At 45.8% G+C, this 12956-nt stretch overlaps 1 long non-coding RNA gene across 4 annotated transcripts; it reads right to left on the reverse strand.

The window, feature by feature from the left end:
- Window positions 1-404: 404 nt before the first annotated feature.
- LOC139355498 (uncharacterized) lies at window positions 405-12956 on the reverse strand. 4 transcript variants are annotated; one of them, XR_011606240.1, is made up of 3 exons: window positions 12629-12956; window positions 11601-11705; window positions 405-5350 (listed from the first exon to the last, which is right to left on the reverse strand). It is a non-coding gene; the product is annotated as an uncharacterized lncRNA (long non-coding RNA). The 4 variants fall into 4 exon arrangements; XR_011606241.1 differs by lacking the exon at window positions 12629-12956 and adding an exon at window positions 12455-12491; XR_011606239.1 differs by lacking the exon at window positions 12629-12956 and adding an exon at window positions 12309-12374.

Below are 12956 nucleotides of genomic sequence, written 5' to 3' on the forward strand. Positions count from 1 at the left end.
TAGAGTCTAACTCTTATGAAGAGTTTACTTACTGCTGCTGTTAAAGTGTATCTTACAGTCTGTAAATTAGCAGATGTAATAATGACTTGTACTTCCCTCTTACGAGTAATTAAAGCAGCTTACTTTTGTTCAGTGCTTAAACACCTGCATTTACTGTCTGATTAGGCAACTTTCTAGAACCTGCTATCTGCAAACCCTCTTCTCATATGCAGATCTACAACCTGTGAATATAACATTCCTGATTATGTCACGACCACTCCCAGTGGGCTCTGCTGGTAGCTTGTTTTGTATAAATATAGATCCAGTGCTTTTTCCTCGTTATTCTTTTTATCGAGTGCTCTTATACATAGATGGTTGTGCACAGATAACACACTGTCAATACAAAGATTTTCAGAATTTATTGGACAAAATGATACAAAACTAAAAAAATCATCTACACATGAAATTCAAAGAAAGCATTATTTTTCCTTACAAAATTGTGGAAAAATTAATTCAGATAGTAACATAGAACTAGTCCTAAAATTAAAATGCTAGTGTGAATGTATATAGGAGACATGGTTTGACTGTGTTCCCACCCAAATCTCATCTTGATTTTTAGCTCCCATAATTCCCACATGTTGTGGCAGGGACACAGTGGGAGGTAACTGAATCATGGAGGCGAGTCTTTCTCATGCTGTTCCCATGAGAGTGAATAAGTCTCATGAGATCTGATGGTTTTGTAAAGGGGAATTCCCCTGCACACATGCTCTCTCTTGCCTGCCACCACGTAACATGTGACTTTGCTCCTCATTCACCTTATGCTATGATTGTGAGGACTCCCCAGCCATGTGGAACTGTGAGTCAATTAAACCTCTTTACTTTATAAATTATCAAGTCTAAACAGTCTTGGGTATGTCTTTATTAGCAGTGTGAGAACAGAGTACTACAGTCGGCAAAATGAGGGAGTTTATTTTAAACCTGCTTTAAATAATTTAGTGGTTAAAGTATTTAAAACCTTTTCTATTTTTAGGAAAACAATGAGAAAGCTGAGCACAGGTCTAACTTGTTATTCAACTAAAAATTATTTTAAAATATTTGAGTATAGACTTCTGGCACCAGCCAAGACCAAGCGTGCTCACCAAGGCCTATTTCTCCTTCTGATTGAAATTAAAACTCTGGACATAAAAAGCAACTATCAAGGACTCTTAAAAGTAAACAATAACAGATGGATTGAAAGCAAAATCAAAATACCAATAGTGACCTGTAACAGGTGGGTTTAATGGCTATTCTTTTTTTTTTTTCCTAACCCAGGTGTGCAAAATTTCTACTCTTTTTAGCTAGAGAACCAGGAATGTGGCCTCTGTAAGATGGAGCATATGTAGAGAAATAATCCTATTGTTTTTCTTTTTTTTACCCCATTCAGCCTTGCCTAGAAGCCAGCTCTGGTTCTGAAGTTTCTGTCATGATGCTAGCTGTGCACAATGCACAGGCACTGAGAACTTCAAGAGAGACAATCTCTCTCATTATCATTTCTCTTTAAAGAAAAAAAAAGGGGGGGTACAGGTACTTGTGAGGAAAAAAAAAAAACACATGAAGACAAATATAAAAATACAATACTAAGAAACCAAATCTAGCAATATTTTTTAAAAAATACTTTACAAACAAGTGAGTTATACCATGAATGCAAGGCTAGTTCAACATTCAAAGCTCAACAGATATAAACTGCAACATTATTAGGTAGATGAAGAATAAACGTCATTTCAGCAGATGCAGCAAAAGCATTTAAGAAAATTCAACATCTATTCTTTATAAAAACTCTCAGCAAAATGAGAAAAGAAGGGAACTTAAGCTGATAGAGGGCATCTACAAAACAAACAACAACAACAAAAACAAAACTATCACTAAATTACACTTAATGGCGACTCTCCAACTGATTTAAAAGCTGGGTCCCTGGCAAGAAATCAGCTCTTTTACCACTTATATTCAACTTTATACTGATAGTCCTAGCCAGATCAGTAATGCAGGAAAAAAAATCAGTGACATCCACATCAGCAAGGAAGAAATAAACCTGTTTTTATTTTCAGACAACATAACAGTCTATGTAAAAGCATTCAAAATAACCTATTAAAATACTCAATATGTGAGTTTAGTAAGGTGGTTGTACTCAAACCCAATAAACAAAATCAATCATATTTCTATATATTATCAAAAGTTTGGAAATAGAAACATCCAAAAAATTATTTAGAATGACATAAAAAATAAAGTGTTTATGTATAATTTTACAAAAGTATGTGCACAATTGGTATTTTTCCTGAATATAAGCAATTTATTCTGATTATTGATAAAATAACATTCACATTCAAACCTGTAAATCTGAGAAATCACTATTCCATATGCACAGGAGGCCACAGTCAGTAGTCTAACAGTGCTGCTTGCCAGAGTACAGTAAACTTCTTTCAGAATCAGGGAACAATTCTAGATCACCCATGGTGAGAAATAAGTGCTCTTCTCTTAGGCCAGTGACACTTCGACGGGTCTTGACACCCCACCTATGGGCTGATGTATGAAACTCTCATCCCTACTTCCCTCCCCAGTTTTAAGAGTCACTGTGTCACATAAAAGCTGCAGCATTGGCCAGGTGCAGTGGCTCATGCCTGCAATCCCAACACCCTGGGAGGCCAAAGCAGGTAGATCACGAGGTCAGGAGTTCAAGACCAGCCTGGCCAAGAAAATGAAACCCTGTCTCTACTAAATATACAAAAATTAGCTGGGCGTGGTGTCGCGTGCCTATAATCCCAGTTACTCAGGAGGCTGAAGCAGAGAATTGCTTGAACCCGGGAGGCAGATCGTGCCACTGCATTCCAGCCTGGGGGACAGAGTGCGACTCAGTCTCAAAAGAAAAAAAAAAACAGAAAGGCCAGGCACAGCAGCTCACGCCTGTAATCCCAACACTTTGGGAGGCCAATGTGAGTGGATCATGAGGTCAGGAGATCGAGACCACCCTGACTAACACAGTGAAACCCTACACTCCAGCCTGGGCAACAGAGCGAGACTCCATCTCAAAAAAAAAAAAAAAAAAAAGCTGCAGCATCCCACACAAGGCCCCGCTGGTCTTCCGGGGTGTTATGTGTCCTGTCCACCAGCACCCTGTTAGTGCGCTTTTCAATAGGTCTTAGCCTCACCCACTTTATTCAAGCCTACCGTGGCGGGTGTCTTTGTCAAACTTGAGCCTAACGGTCCCACTGGCCAGGGTCCTGCTCATCGCTGTCCTCCTCAGAGTCAGCAGACACCTCTTGATTCTCTGGAGCGCGGCCTTGATGCTCCTCTCAAGGTCACTGGTGTGTCTGCTGGTGGTTGGTTTGCTGCTGGGGTTTGGGCCAATATCAGGGTAAACTTTCTTCAGTTTGACCCCTTGCCTTATGGCAGCCAGAATGTGCTCATGGACTGAGGCGTGGGGAGGGCACACCGCCAGCACTTCCACCTTCCAGAGACGAGCTCTGCCATGCCTTAAGGAGGCCAACACTTCGTCCGTAGATCCTGGACATGGAAAACTTTCCAAGGAGTCACGTGGTCTCCCAGCAGGTGCTTGGCACACTAGAGGAAGTGGCTGGTCATCTTTCACTGGAGCCCGGAAGCCTAAGTTCTGATGAGCTGCAGCTTGAGAGGATGAGGACAGAGCAGGGAGAGGAGGGGGTGGCAGTGGTGGGGGTGATGGGGGGGATGGTGGTGGTTGTGGTGGTGGAGGAGGCAGTGGCAGTGACAATTCCTCACTGGATTTGGAATGTGTTTGATCACCAACTGGAACAAAAACATGGACAGGGACCTTTCCATGACAGTCTTGACACTTGGGGCTTTTCACGTTACCAGCTTCCGACAGGGGAACACCTTTACTCAGAGGTAAAGCCAAAATTGATACCGTGACAGACTGAAAACTTCTCGGCCAGCAGATCTAGAAATGGTAAAGGGGCATCTCCAAACTGAAGGAAAATGATACCAGAAGGCAGCTGGGATAGAAACAAAACCTTATGGGCCCAAAATGGTAAACATGTAGGTGAACAGAAAATACTTTTGGCCAGTCGCGGTGGCTCTTTGGGAGGCCGAGGGGGGTGGACCATCTGAGGTCAGGAGTTCGAGACCAGCCTGACCAATGTGATGAAACCCTGTCTCTAAGCAAAAAATACAAAATTGGACAGGCTTGGTGGCACATGCCTGTAATCCCAGCTGAGCCAGGAGAATCGCTTGAACCCAGGAGTCGGAAGTTGCAGTGAGCCAAGATCATGCCATTGCACTCCAGCCTGGAGCCTGAGCAACAAGAGCAAAACTCCATCTCCAAAAAAAAAGAGGCCGGGCGCAGTGGCTCACGCCTATAATCCCAGCACTTTGGGAGGCGGAGGCAGCTGGATCACCTAAGGTCAGGAGTTCAAGGCCAGCCTGACCAATGTGGTGAAATGGTCTCTACTAAAAATACAAAAGCATTAGCTGGGCGTGGTGGTGCATGCCTGTAATCCCAGCTGTGAGGGAGGCTGAGGCAGGAGAATCGCTTGAACCCAGGAGGCGGAGGTTACAGTGAGCTGAGATCGTGCCATTGCACTCTAGCCTGGGCAACAAGAGCAAAACTCTGTCTCAAAAAAACCAGACTTTTTTTTCTCTTTTCGAATTTGAGGAGAAAAAATGTCATTGCCTATTTAAAGCAAAAACAAAAACAGCATATTGTGGGGTTTATACCATGTTTCACTTGGACATATGATACAGCAACACAACCAACCAAGAACAGGTCAGAAGCAGGAAGCTGTGGTCAGAGCGCTGCTCCGCGGCTCAGGCAGTGTAATACCATTTGAAAGTGGACAGTGGGCCGGGCACTGTGGCTCGTGTCTGTGGTCCTGGCACTTTGGGTGGTTGAGGTGGGCGGATTGCAAGGTCAGGAGATCGAGACCATCCTGGCTGGCACGGTGAAACCTCGTAAAAATACAAAAACATTGGCAGGGCGTGGTGGCGGGCACCTGTAGTCCCAGCTACTCGGGAGGCTGAGGCAGGAGAATGGCATGAACCCGGCAGGCGGAGCTTGCAGTGAGCTGAGATTGTCTCACTGCACTCCAGCCTGGGCGACAGAGTTAGACTCTGCCTCAAAAAAAACAAAACAAAAAAATTGTTACCAAAAATACTAATAATCCATCCAAGTTATTTAGATAAGGAGCGTCAGATTAAGCTTTCCTAAGTGTCAAAACGCACAAGATTATCTGGTTGCTTGCCCCATAACCAGCTGTGCAGAATTGACTTGCGCTGTATACAGGTGCAGGAGTTTCTTCTTCATCACTTTTCTCTTTGTCATCCAGATCTTCTTTCTTTGTTCCACTTTGTTCCACACTATCATCTGCAAAAATAAAAAATTTTTAATCTGTAACCGCTTTTCAGAATGTCATACCATTAGTCAGTCTCTGCAAATGTCCCTCCCCGAAAAGTTACAACACACATCATTAACTGAATGTTTGACAACTTAAAAATAAAATACATCAATCATATCTGTTACAGATCCAGTACAATTTTCATAAAGAAACCAATATATCGGCCAGGAGCGGTGGCTCGCGCCTGTAATCCCAGCACTTTGGGCAGCTGAGGCAGGTGGATCATGAGGTCAGGAGATCAAGACCATCCTGGCTAACACGGTGAAACCCCGTCTCTACTAAAAATACAAAAAATTAGCCGGGCGTGGTGGAGGGAGCCTGCAGTCCCAGGCACTCAGGAGGCTGAGGCAGGACACTGGTGTGAACCCGGGAGGCGGAGCTTGCAATGAGCTGAGATTGTGCCACCGCACTCCAGCCTGGGTGACAGAGCGAGACTCTGTCTCAAAAAAAAAAAAGAAACCAATATATCAAATTACTTAAAGCATGTCTTCCAAAATGATATTTCATTAACTTCCTAGTAGATTTCACAACTGAGAAAATTAGTCTTTGATATTCACCTACTTCAATTTCACATCAATTGCTTTATTCAGTGTGGCCCAATGCTTGTGTATCCATGGGGAAAGGGAGGGTGTAGAACAGGAGTATAAATCAAAAATATTTTAACTCCTTACGAGGCCCTACTCCACTGCCAACTGAGAAGCACTGCTATGCAGGGGCGCTATCAGTGAGAGCATAACTCAAGAGCACTGGGACACAAAGGAAAAGCTGAGAACAATGACTTTAGGCCACTGACAATGTGAAGTTTCCGTCAAAACAACTGTCATGAAACTCCTTACATAGTAAGCCAAGAGGAGAGAGAAGTAACCTTAATCTTGACATGTAAACACGTTCCATCACACAAGGCTGTTACTAACCGTCTAAACAACATAATTACAAAAATGTATCCAAATCGGTGAGAAGACATGATATCCTATCCAGATTACAAATAATGAGTATCTAAAAATCTCTAAGGAAACAGTTCCTCTGTTTGCAACACTTCTGACACCAAATGGGTGGACTTTTGCACCAGGCAATTCTCCAGTTCTCTGGGACACCCAGCTATGTGTCCCACAGTGCAATTCAATTCTGAAACTAACTACCTAGAATTAGCACAGACCCCACTGGTTAATAACAGGAGAGAAAAGGTACAATGCTGAAAAAAATATCCAAAGAACTAATGGCTGGAAACTTCCTAAGTTCAGCAAACGACATAAACCGAGGCAGATGGAAGAATCTGTGCAAAGCCCACACATCATAAATCCAAAGGAAGCCATGACTATGCACATCGTAATCAGCTGCTAAACACTAAGGACAAAAACCTTTTGAAAAGTGCCACAGAAAGTAGATATAGAAGAAGGTATTGTGTGGCCTGAAATTAAGACTAAATATTATGTGCTGCCTTGACGTCGGTAAAATCAAGAAGGCCTCAAATAGCCTAACCACAAGGTCTCCTCCGAGCTCTGCTCCCACGGATAAGGTCCCAAACCAAACAACCCTCCTTATCACAGACAGCCGACCCCAACCTGCTCATCCCTGCCGGCCCAGAGGTATTCAAACAAGCCAATCACATCTGTCTATGGAAGCAAGGTCATCTCACCTTCTTCTTACTATAAAATGTGCCTCCCACAGCCCTTGGTGGCTCACTCTGTTCCCAAGTGCAGCCCCCGTGTGGCATGCGGCGTCCCCCACCTCCAGGGCTGTAAGCACGCGTGACTAATAAACTGCTATTTCATCTGTCCAGTGTCGGCGTCCTATGTTCAGCCATCCCATAACCCTAGGGCAGGAATCTTCTGGGGTTACAAACAGAACTTTAATCAACCTCTCCTTGGTTATTTTACTGGTTCCATGATACAGCTTTTTCGTGCAAAAGATCTGAACAGAAACTTCACAGAGGATACAAGAGTGGCAAAGAAAAACATGATACTCAGCATCGTTAGCCATTACGGAAATGCAAATTTAAACCACAATGAGATCCCACTAGACTTGTTAGAATGGCTCAACTAAAAATCACTGATAACACCAAGAGCTAACTAAGACACAGAGCAACAGAAACATGACAGATTGCCAGTGGGAATGCAAACTAAATCAGCCACTTTGGAAAACAGTTCAGCACATGACCCAACTTTCCCACTACTAGGTTTTTATCCTAGGGAAATGGAAACTACATTCACACGACAACTGTACAGAAACGCTCATAGCAAGAATACAATCGCGAAAGAAAAATGGCGACAACCACAAGGTCCTACAATAGCAGAATGGATACACACAACGTGGTACATCCAAATGATGTTGGCCAGGCTGGTCTCGAACTTCTGACCTCAGGTGATCTTCCTGCCTCGGCCTCCAAAAGTGCTGGGATTATAGGTGTGAGCTACCACGCCCGGCCACTGTATTTTATGTTTTAACGATTCAAAAATAATCAAAAGAAAAACAGTATTTTGTGACTTGCAAACATTCTGTGAACTTCATCTTTTGGTGTCCATAAATAAAGTTTACAGAATGAACTTCCCCTGCCCACAGACATAGTATTATCTGTGGCTGCTTTGGCACTACAGCTGCAAGTGCCCATGGCTATGACAGAGACCATATGGTCCATTGAGGGCTTAAAATATTTACTATTTGGCCCTTTAGAGAAAGCATGTCACCCCTATCCTACATCTGGCTATAAACTTTACAAATAAAAAAATGCAAAATTCTTTAAACTCAGTACACTGGAACACTGGTCATCTCCCTTATTCAAGATGAAAAGCTTCGACAGTCACCAGGAAGCAGACAAGAACCCTAAGTACACCTCAAGTGTTATTCTCAGGAGCATAAATTAGAACACTTTACAACAGCAAAAGCAGGATGAAGTCATTGAAGGCCATGAAAACAATAATTAGCACCAGCAGCTCAAAGACCACACTATATCAGCTTCAATATTTGTCTACTCTTCCTTTCACTACTGTAGGGTTCAAAGTATATATAGAGAAAATTGAACACACACTGCCCAAAAACATTGCTTATAGAATGCTGGAGAGAAGGGAAGGAAGACCTCCCACTGGCCAGGTGTGGTGGTCACGCCTGTAATCCCAGCACTTTGAGAGGCCAATGCGGGAGGATCACTTGAACCTAGGAGTTCTAGACTAGCCTGGCCAACACGGCAAAACCCCATCTCTACTAAAAATACAAAATTAGACTTGGCGCAGTACCTCACATCTGTAATCCTAGCACTCTGGGAGGCCGAGGTGAGAGGATCACTTGAGGTCAGGAGTTCGAGACCAGCCTGGCCAACATGGTGATACCGCATCTCTACTAAAAATGTGGCTCACGCCTGTAATCCCAGCACTTTCGGAGGCCGACGTGAGTGGATCATGAGGTCAGGAGTTCAAGACCAGCCTGACCCACATGGTGAAACCCTGTCTCTACAACAAAGTCAAAAATTAGCCGGGAGTGCTGGCGTGTGCCTGTAATCTCAGCTACTCAGGAGGCTGAGGCAGCGAATAGCTTGAACCAGGGAGGTGGAGGTTAGTGGTGGCGGGTACCTGTCATGCCAGCTACTCAGGAGGCTGAGGCAGGAGAATTGCTTGAACCCGGGAGGCAGAAGTTACACTGAGCCGAGATCACACCACTGCACTTCAGCCTGGGTGACGGAGCGAGACTCCATCTCAAAAAAAAAAAAAAAAAAAAAAATTAGCCAGGTGTGGTGGCGGACACCTGTAATCCCAGCTACTTGGGAGGTTGAGGCAGAATCCCTTGAACTCCGGAGGCAGAGGTTGCAGTGAGCCAAGACAGCACCACTGCACTCCAGCCTGGGCAACAGAGCAAGACCCTGTCTCAGAAAATAAAATAAAATATTCATAGTCTGAAAAATGGAATTTGAGGCCAGGCATGGTGGTTCACACCTGTCATCCCAGCACTTTGGGAGGCCAAGGTGGGTGGATCACCAGGTCAGGAGTTCAAGACCAGCCTGGCCAACATAGTGAAACCCCATCTCTACTAAAAATACAAAAATTAGCCGGGCATGGTGGCAGGCGCCTATAGTCCCAGCTACTTGGGAGGCTGAGGCAGGAGAATCATTTGTACTCGGGAGGCAGAGGTTGCAGTGACCTGAGACGGCACCACTGCATTCCAGCCTGGGCAAGACAGTGAGATTCTGTCTCAAACAAAAAAGAATGGAATTTGATATGTATAAATCTATAAATAATTTCTAATAATAAAAAACACACAACATTCCACACTAAAAATAAAAACATTTACTGAATGCCAAAAAAAACCTCCCTGCAAACCCTAATCATTTGGGATCCATGTAAAGAATAATTATACTCTGCTTTCTAACCATGATTTTTACAAGAACAAAGGACAAAAAAAAAAATCATCAAACATGGGCCGGGCGTGGAAGCTCACGTCTGTAATCCCAGCACTTTGGGAGGCCGAGGTGGGCGGATCATGAGGTCGGGAGTTCAAGACCAGCCTGGCCAATATGGTGAAAGTCGGTCTCTACTAAAAATACAAAAATTAGGGCCAGACGCGGTGGCTCACACCTGTCATCCCAGCACTTTGGGAGGCCAAGACAGGTGGATCACAAGGTCAGGAGATCGAGACCATCTTGGCTAACACAGTGAAACCCTGTCTCCACTAAAAATACAAAAAATTAGCTGTGTGTGGTGGCAGGCGCCTGTAGTCCCAGCTACTTGGGGGGCTGAGGCAGGAGAATGGCGTGAACCCGGGAGGCGGAGCTTGCAGTGAGCTGAGATGGTGACACTGCACTCCAGCCTGGGCGACAGAGCGAGACTCCACCTCAAAAAAAAGAAAAAAAATTAGCTGGGCGAGGTGGAGGACACCTGGAATCCCAGCTACTCAGGAGGCTGAGGCAGAGAACTGCTTGAACCCAAGAGGCAGAGGATGCAGTGAGCCAGGATCAAGCCACTGCACTTCAGCCTGAGCGACAGAGCAAGACGCCCTCTCGAGAGGAAAAAACTACAACAAAAAAATTCATCAAATGTAATGAATAAAACATATACTTCAGATTTTTCCATGTACTTTTCTTTCAGTATCTTTTGCAACTATGCTTTCACAGAAAACACTTCGGGAAATGTTTTAATTTATTTACAAATCAGTATTTGAAAACTAGGAGGAAGAGGTGAAAAGTTTTAAAAATATAATGAATTACTGACACGTGCAAAAAAAAAAAAAGAAAAAAAAAAGGTTTCTGATTCCTGTCAGGGAAGGCACTGTCACATGGACACTGTCAGCCTCAGCATCCGGAGGTCCAGAAAGGGGAAATTTCAAGTCAGATAGAATTCTATATACACACCATTGATTTGGAACCTTCAGCCCTCAAGATCCTAACATCATGACCTCGGTTTCAACACAATTGTCCTTAGTCCTTGTATTGGTTACAAATACAAAACAAACAGCTCAACTGAACTCACTCTTGTCTCTCCAGAAACACAAACACAAGACCTCATAAAATGAGTGAGTTTCTCTCAGCCATAATTACTGCAACTGACTTCTCCAATTTTCCCCTCCACAGTTAACTAAACAGCTCAAATACTATCAGTAACAAATAACAGTCATCATGATATGGTTAGGAGTGTGGCAGATTTCTTAGCCAGTAATAATAAATAGGAAAAAAATTTTGCCTATTAATAGATCTCAAGGGTAGTGCACTTGCAAGAAACTAATTAAAAGGCAGCCGTGCACAATCTACAAAAACAGCCATAAAGACTGCTACCTTTTTTTTTTTTTTTAGACGGAGTCTCGCTCTGTCGCCCAGGCTGGAGCGCAGTGGTGAGATCTCGGCTCACTGCAAGCTCCGCTGCCTCCCGTGTTCACGCCATTCTCCTGCCTCCGCCTCGCGAGTAGCTGGGACTACAGGCGCCTGCCACCACGCCCGGCTAATTTTTTTGTGTTTTTAGTAGAGACGGGGTTTCACCGTGTTAGCCAGAATGGTCTCGATCTCCTCACCTCGTGATCCACCCGCCTCAGCCTCCCAAAGTGCTGGGATTACAGGTGTGAGCCCCCGCGCCTGGCCAAGACTGCTACATTTTAAGTTATAGGAGGAAATAAACCTGCTCCTCTAACATAGGAAGATACAACTAACTTCCCCTTACATGCCCTAAAAAAAAAACAGCCTTACACGAGAAATTTAAACATGGAAGCAGAAACACGCCAAGAAAAAGACATGGCAAACCCCACCTGTGCATCTGTTTTCAACGGAACATTTGGAGTCAAGGCGAGCCTGGGCAGCCAAACAAAGATTCACAGGGCAGCTTTTCTCCAGCGTCCTCCCGGTTCTCAGGCCTGCAAGTAAACACACATGTTTAAGACCTAACGCTTTTTAATAATTTACAAAGTAACTCCCGAAATGTTTAATGCAGAAAAAAGAGAGCGAGAGAGAACAGCAAGAGGGGAGAGAAGAGCTGGGGGACGGGAGTGAGGGGAGAGAGGGAAACAGGGAAGAGATGGAGGGGAAAGGGAGGTGGGGAAGGGAAAGCCTCCTTCCAAGGTAAGCAGGGTGGGCCGGGTTTCTGCACCACGCTGGCGAAACCTTGAGAATGGACGGTCACAGGAGGCCAAGTCACAATGTCATCTGCCCTCAAATGCAAAAGGTACACACACACGACAGGAAACCCACCGTTTCAACGGACACATGAAAGCAGCATTTACCCCACAGCACGGCGCGTGCGTGAAACAAATTACTCAAAACGATCGCCTGCAGAAAAACCCACAGCCACCACCACTTAAGAGATGGAGAGAGGCCCGAGACTGCCCCGCGGGCTATCCGCGCAGGCCCCGGTGCGGCCGCCGCGCCCACCCCTGCCTCCCAGGCTCGGCCGCCCGCCAGCCCCGCGCCCGCACCGCCTCCGCCTCCCGCCGCCCCGGTGCCCCAGACCAGGACCGCACAAGCGGAGCCGGGCCGCGTGGCCCCGCCAGTGTCAGGACACAGCCTCCCAGCAGCCGCCGGCTCAGCCCGGATCCCCGCGCCTCTAACTGCCCTAGTGGCGGGCGCACGCGACACTCCCGCGCCCCCCCCCCCGCCCCCCGCGTACGTCCAATCGCAACGAGGCTGCTCAGCGGGCGCAGCCAATGGTGAAGACGAGCGCTTTGCAGTCCTCTGGGCTCTCCCGCTTCCCGCAATCCCGCTTATCTTCCTACTTGGAGCTCACCGTCTGAGGCCAGGGTCAAGCGCGGGCGCCGGAAGGCGGGATTTCCGTCGCACTCACCCACGCCCCCACTCCCACGGGAGACTGCCCGGCCCGGAGCGCTCTTAATCACGCGGCGGGTGGTCGCGCTCACAGCAACTGGAGCCATCCAGGGCGCGGGTCGTGTGGCCAGAGCAGCTGCCCTGGGGATGAGAACGGATCTTTGTGTGGTCGGCTGGGGAGTGAAGTTTCCTCCTGTGTGTTCAACTGAATGCAGCAGAAGTCTTGGGCAGATTACGTGGAGCAGCTGTGGAACACTGTGCAGGGAATCCAAGAAGAAACAGACCTCCAGCGACCACAAAACACAATGGAAGAAATATGCAACAATATAGGCTGGGCATGGTGGCTC

This window comes from Macaca nemestrina, chromosome 7 (genome assembly GCF_043159975.1).
Source record: "Macaca nemestrina isolate mMacNem1 chromosome 7, mMacNem.hap1, whole genome shotgun sequence".
Taxonomy (NCBI): domain Eukaryota; kingdom Metazoa; phylum Chordata; class Mammalia; order Primates; family Cercopithecidae; genus Macaca; species Macaca nemestrina.